The following is a 5,228-nucleotide window of genomic DNA, read 5'->3' as shown; positions in this document are numbered from 1 at the left end:
GCAGCCACAGCTTCTCTGGGCAACCTGTGCCAGGGCCCCACCACCCTCACAGGGAAGAATTCCTTCCCAATATCTAATCTAAATCTCTCCTCTTTTAATTTCAAACCATCCCCCCTTTTCCTATCTCTATCTGACCATGTAAAAAGCTGCTCTGCCACTTTTTTATAACCCCTTGTAAGCACTGAAAGGCTGCCATGAGGTCTCCCTTGAGCCACCTCTTCTCCAGGCTGAACAACCCCATGACCATGAACAACCTCAAGGATGAGGGGTCGATGCCAGATGTGGAGCCTCCTGACTTGTCTCTATGCCTGGCACACCCAGAGGAAGGAAGATGGCAAATCTGCTTTGCATCCCAGCTCATCTTGTGCAGCAGCTCCTAATTAAAAACAAAAATCCATCTGTCATTTGGGATGTAGAGAGTCCATCCTGAAGCACCAGCACAACAGCTGAGCTACAGAGCTTGGTTTTGTTTCACCCAAGAGCTCCCAGAAGGGCCAGGTGATCTGGCTGCAGTGTCCCAGTTCTGTGAATGTATCACTGGGAAAATCTCACCGTTTCCCTCCTTCTTTGGCTGCTGCTGGTGCTCCAGCACGGCTCCCACTGCTCAGCTGGATGAGTACTCCCATCTTCAGGCCCTGCACCCCATCCCTCTCCCCATCTCCTTACCCCAGCCCCAGCCTCATCCCCATACCTACAGCCCATCCCCACACTCCACCCTCATGCCCATCCCCAGACCCATCCTCATCCTCAGTCCCATCCCCACACCCTATGCTCATCTCCACACCCCATTCCCATTCCCATCTGCATCCCAATCCTCATTCTCAGCCCCACTCCCATCCCCAGCTGCAGCCTCATCCCCATTCCAACCCCCATCCCTATTCCCATTCTCATCCCCATCCGTAGGCCCATTCCCACACCCCATCCCCTATCCCTATCCCCAGCCTCATCCCTACACCTCATTCCCATCCCTATGTGCATCCCAATCCCCATTCACATCCTCATACCCCATCCCCACCGCCACTCCCCATCCCTATCCTCATCCCCATTCCTGCACCCCAGTCCCAGCTCCATTCCCAGCTGCAGCCCCATCCTCATCCCTACACTTTATCTCCATCCCCATCTGCATCCCAATCCCCATTTCCACCCCCACACCCCATCCCCAGCTGCAGCCCCGTACCCATCCTCATCCCCACCCCCAGTCCCATTCCCCCACCCTGTCCCCAGCCTCATTCCCACATCCCATCTCCATCCCTACACCCCAATCCCATTCCCATATGCATCCCTACATCCCAGTCCCATCCTCACCTGCATCCCAATCCCCATCCCCACACCCACACACCATTCTCATCCTCATTCCCGCCCCCAGTCCCATTCCCAGACCCCACCTCTATCCCCAGCCTCATCCCTACACCCCAATCCCATCCCCATCTGCATCCCAATCCCCACACTCCATCCCCACTCCACACTTCATTCCCATCCCCGCACCCCATTCCTATTCCCATCCTCATCCCCACACCGCATCCCCACACCCCATCCCGTCCTCACACCCCATCCCGACCCCCACCTCCATCCCGGCCCCTATCTCCATACCGCATCCCCGCACCCCATCCCATCCCCACACCCCATCCCGTCCTCACACCCCATCCCGACCCCCACCTCCATCCCGGCCCCTATCTCCATACCGCATCCCCGCACCCCATCCCATCCCCACACCCCATCCCACCCCATCCCCACATCCCATCCATCCCCATCCCCGCACCCCATTCCTATTCCCATCCTCATCCCCACACCGCATTCCCACACCCCATCCCGTCCTCACACCCCATCCCGACCCCCACCTCCATCCCGGCCCCTATCTCCATACCGCATCCCCGCACCCCATCCCATCCCCGCACCCATCCCATCCCATCCCCGCATCCCATCCCATCCCATCTCATCCCCGCACCCCATCCCACCCCATATCCCATCCCGTCCCGCCGGTCCCTCCCCGCCGTCCCGGCTGTCCCCGCGCTCTCTCCATGGCGGAAGCGGGCGGGGCCGGGGCTGTGGCGGAGCCGGAGGCCCGGGAGGCCGCGGGACGGGCGGGGACGGTGAGTGCGGAGGGTCCGGGCGGGCACCGACCCTCTTCTTCCTCCTCTTCCTCCTCCGGCCCCTCCGGGACCCGGGGACAGGGCGATCCGGGGGGTGTGTGGGGAGCGAACCGGGGGGACTGGGGTGATATAAGGGGGTGTTTGGGGGTCCTTCGGCAGGGAGGGGAGGTTTGGGGTGCTTGGGGGACTGTGGGAGGCGATGAAGGGATTTGGGGGGTGTAGGGATGGGGTGGGGGTGAGCAGGGGGATGTGTGTGTTGGGATCCTGTTGTAGGGACGGATGTTGGATTTGGGGCTCCTTGGAGGGAGGGAAGGGCCCCGGGGGTGAGCTGGGGTGATGGGAGGGGATGTTTGGGGGGTCCTCTGGCAGGGAGGGGAGGTTTGGGGTGCTTGGGGGGGTCTGGAAGGCGGTGAGGCGAGTTAGGGGATGTAGGGATGGGGTGCGGGTGAGCAGGGGGATGTGTGTGTTGGCATTGGGATCCCGTGGTATGGATGTAGGGTTTGGGGGTTCCTTGGGGTGCATGGGGGGGTGTGGGGGGCCATGAGGGGACTTGGGGTGTTGGAAGGTGTGGGGATGGGGTAGGGGATGGGCAGGGGGATGTGGGGATAGGGTGGGGGTAAGTAGGGGTGTGTGTTGGGATCCTGTTGTATGGATGGATATTGGAATTGGAGGTTCCTTGGAGTGCTTGAGGGGGTGTGTGGGAAGGGAAGGGCCCTGGGGGTGAGCTGGGTGGACTGGGGTGAGAGGGGTGATGTGAGGGGGTGTTTTGGGGGTCCTCTGGCAGGGAGGTGAGGTTTGGGGAGTTTGGGGGGCTGTGGGAGGCAGTGAGGGGAGTTTGGGTCTTGGGGGTTGTTGTGGTGAGGAGGGGGATGTGTGTGTTGGGATTGGGATCTTTTGGTGTGGATGTTGGAGCTGCGGGTTCCTTGGGGTGCCTGAGGGGTAGAGGAGGAGGATTTGGGACCCTGAGTGGGGTTTTGGTTGAGCTGGGGATGGCTTGAGGTGAGCTGGGATAACATGAGGGTTTGGGACCTGTGGGATGGGAGTAGGATTTGGGGATGTCTGGGGTGCTCGAGGAGTGTATGGGGGGACTTGTCAGTCCTGATTGAGGGGGTGTATGTGTGTGTTTGCTTTCAGGGTGTCTGGTTTTATTGAAGAGTGTGGGAAGGGGGTTCTTTTGTGAATTTTTGGATGCTTAACTTGGGGGAGAAGAGGTGGGAGTACTGTGAGTGGAGCAGGATGAATGTGGGAAGGGTTAGGGTTAGGGTTAGGGTTAGGCTCCTTAGTTGTATGGACTGGTGAGGGTACAGGGATGAGCTGGTGGGCTTTGGGAGGCTTCAGCTGGGTGAGGTGTGTGTATTTTTGGGAACAGGTAAAGTATATAGTGTTCCTGACAGATTAAGGTGAGGCAAAGCTTCAGAGCCTCCCAGAGTTGTTATGGTGTGGTTTGGAGGCCTGTCCATTGGGACAGTGGGAGTGATGGAATGCTGGGGTTTGAGGTTTGTGTAACATGCTTCATTCCTGATAGTTCAGAGGAGTTTGTGTAGACAGGAGATTTGTGATGGTAAAGGTTTTCTACATGCTTCCCTTTGGGGATAAGGATAAAGCCTGTAGGATTTATAGGAGCCTGTAAGCTCTGGATGTGCACAAATCCTGTTTCAAAATTTGAGATAACATTGTGCTTTCAGACTGCTTTAATCCACTGCTCAGTCTGGAGAGTGGCTCTTGTTGCTGTAGGTCTGTGATGTAGCTGGTCAGCACTGCCGGGGGCGTGGAGGGGGAGAAGTTGGGATGGACCACATGGATACAGCTCCTGCAATCTTAGGAGATGGGAATTTAACAGTGGTTTGGATTTGCTTGTTTATATACGTGAGAAGAGGGTAAAATCCACCCTGTGATCCCACAGAGATGTACTAACTCTCCCTCATGAACCACATCCCAGTTGTTTTCTTTTCTTTGGACTGAAACCAGCCCTTGAGCTGCAGCTCTGGTAAAGGTTTTGTGTTTGATTGAGTCAACCTGAATCTCTCTCGTAGTCCAGCATCCCACCTGTAGCTGTCCATGACTCCCTCTGGAGATTGCCTGCCTGAGGAAAGATGCTTTAGTGCAGTAGTTATGGTCATGTGTGAAGCTGTCACATGTCCAAAAAACTTCACAGGCTGCTTCAGGACCACGGTAACATCCACTAAAGCTTTCTGCTCTTCATTCAGGAGGAAGGTCAGGACTGGAAAAAATAGTTGGATGTTGTTGTGTTTGAAGCTTGGATGCTGAAAGGGAAATGTGGCTCTGAACAGGGAGGGAAGTCAAATACTTGAGAGAAATCCTGGTAGCAAGACATGTATTGTTAGTGTTGTGCCATTCTTGGAAGGAAACTTTCTGCTTTTGATGGTTAGATAGAATAATTTCTGAAAGAGCTGTATTTTAACATCATTGCCCTTATGAACCATGCACTGTTTTCCATTTGCTCTCAGAGCCTTTTGAGTAGATTGTTCCCTAAGTACAGGCAGTCAAGGAGGAGTTTGTGGAGCATGTGGGGAGGTGTGGGCCTGGTGAGTTGGGTCTAATCTCCTTACCCGGAGGAGTTGTGTAACAGTGTAGTAAAGTGCAAGGGGTCTGATTAAGGCTGCCTTGATAATCCCCAGGCAGACACTGGAGAGAGTTGTCTGCTGCTTAGGAAGTGAGGAAGGGAGGAATTGTGCTTCAGGTAACCTAGACACCTACTATGGAAATACACCACAGAATTGTTTGTTCTAATAGTGGTAAATGTGTGCTGTTTGAGTCCTGCACTAAACAGTTTTATTTTAAAGTGTTGTTGGGTGTACAGATGCTTTTAATAGTGAAAAATCAACTTGCTTTGCTTCGGTCAGAAATTACAACTTGTTCTCCTGAAACAATTGGTCAAAATACATCTCAGTGTTCTGGCTGCTTTGTGCCAGTAAAATCTCAGTGGTCTGATGTTGGTGTGATGTTATTAATTGTGAGTACAGCAGGATTTGATATCTGCCCAGTCCAGAGACACGAGTACTTTGCCCACGTTCAGGACCCAAGGTCAAAGACCTGCCACGTACAGGTGGTTGCAGATCTTTGTGCTCCTGACCCTGAGCAAACAGAAGGAGCCTGGAGGAGGAAAGGGCAGTAGAT

The 5,228-nt window shown here is 54.9% G+C and overlaps 1 protein-coding gene and 1 long non-coding RNA gene across 4 annotated transcripts in view; one reads left to right on the top strand and one right to left on the bottom strand.

Annotated features, from left to right (window-relative positions):
• The window catches only part of LOC108504711, a 3,624-nt gene extending 1,466 nt beyond the window's left edge, over window positions 1-2,158 (bottom strand). The window contains exons 1-2 of one of the 2 annotated variants that reach the window (XR_001877223.1): window positions 2,122-2,158; window positions 255-376 (exon numbers count right to left, since the gene is read on the bottom strand). This is a non-coding gene — a long non-coding RNA (uncharacterized LOC108504711). Of the gene's footprint in view, window positions 1-254; window positions 377-552; window positions 637-2,121 lie in introns of those variants that run through there. The other variant, XR_001877222.1, reaches the window with a different exon arrangement.
• Window positions 2,021-5,228, top strand: part of SEC22C (SEC22 homolog C, vesicle trafficking protein) — a 23,686-nt gene continuing 20,478 nt past the window's right edge. Inside the window, exon 1 of one of the 2 annotated variants that reach the window (XM_017830049.1) lies at window positions 2,021-2,090. The gene's annotated coding sequence lies outside the window, so the exon portion shown is untranslated. The remainder of the gene's footprint in view (window positions 2,091-5,228) is intronic. The other variant, XM_017830050.1, reaches the window with a different exon arrangement.

Source organism: Lepidothrix coronata, unplaced genomic scaffold (assembly GCF_001604755.1).
Source record: "Lepidothrix coronata isolate B3197 unplaced genomic scaffold, Lepidothrix_coronata-1.0 Scaffold173, whole genome shotgun sequence".
In the NCBI taxonomy this organism is placed as follows: Eukaryota; Metazoa; Chordata; class Aves; order Passeriformes; family Pipridae; genus Lepidothrix; species Lepidothrix coronata.
Note: the sequence above shows the minus strand (reverse complement) of the source record. Positions and strands in the feature narration are given on the sequence as shown.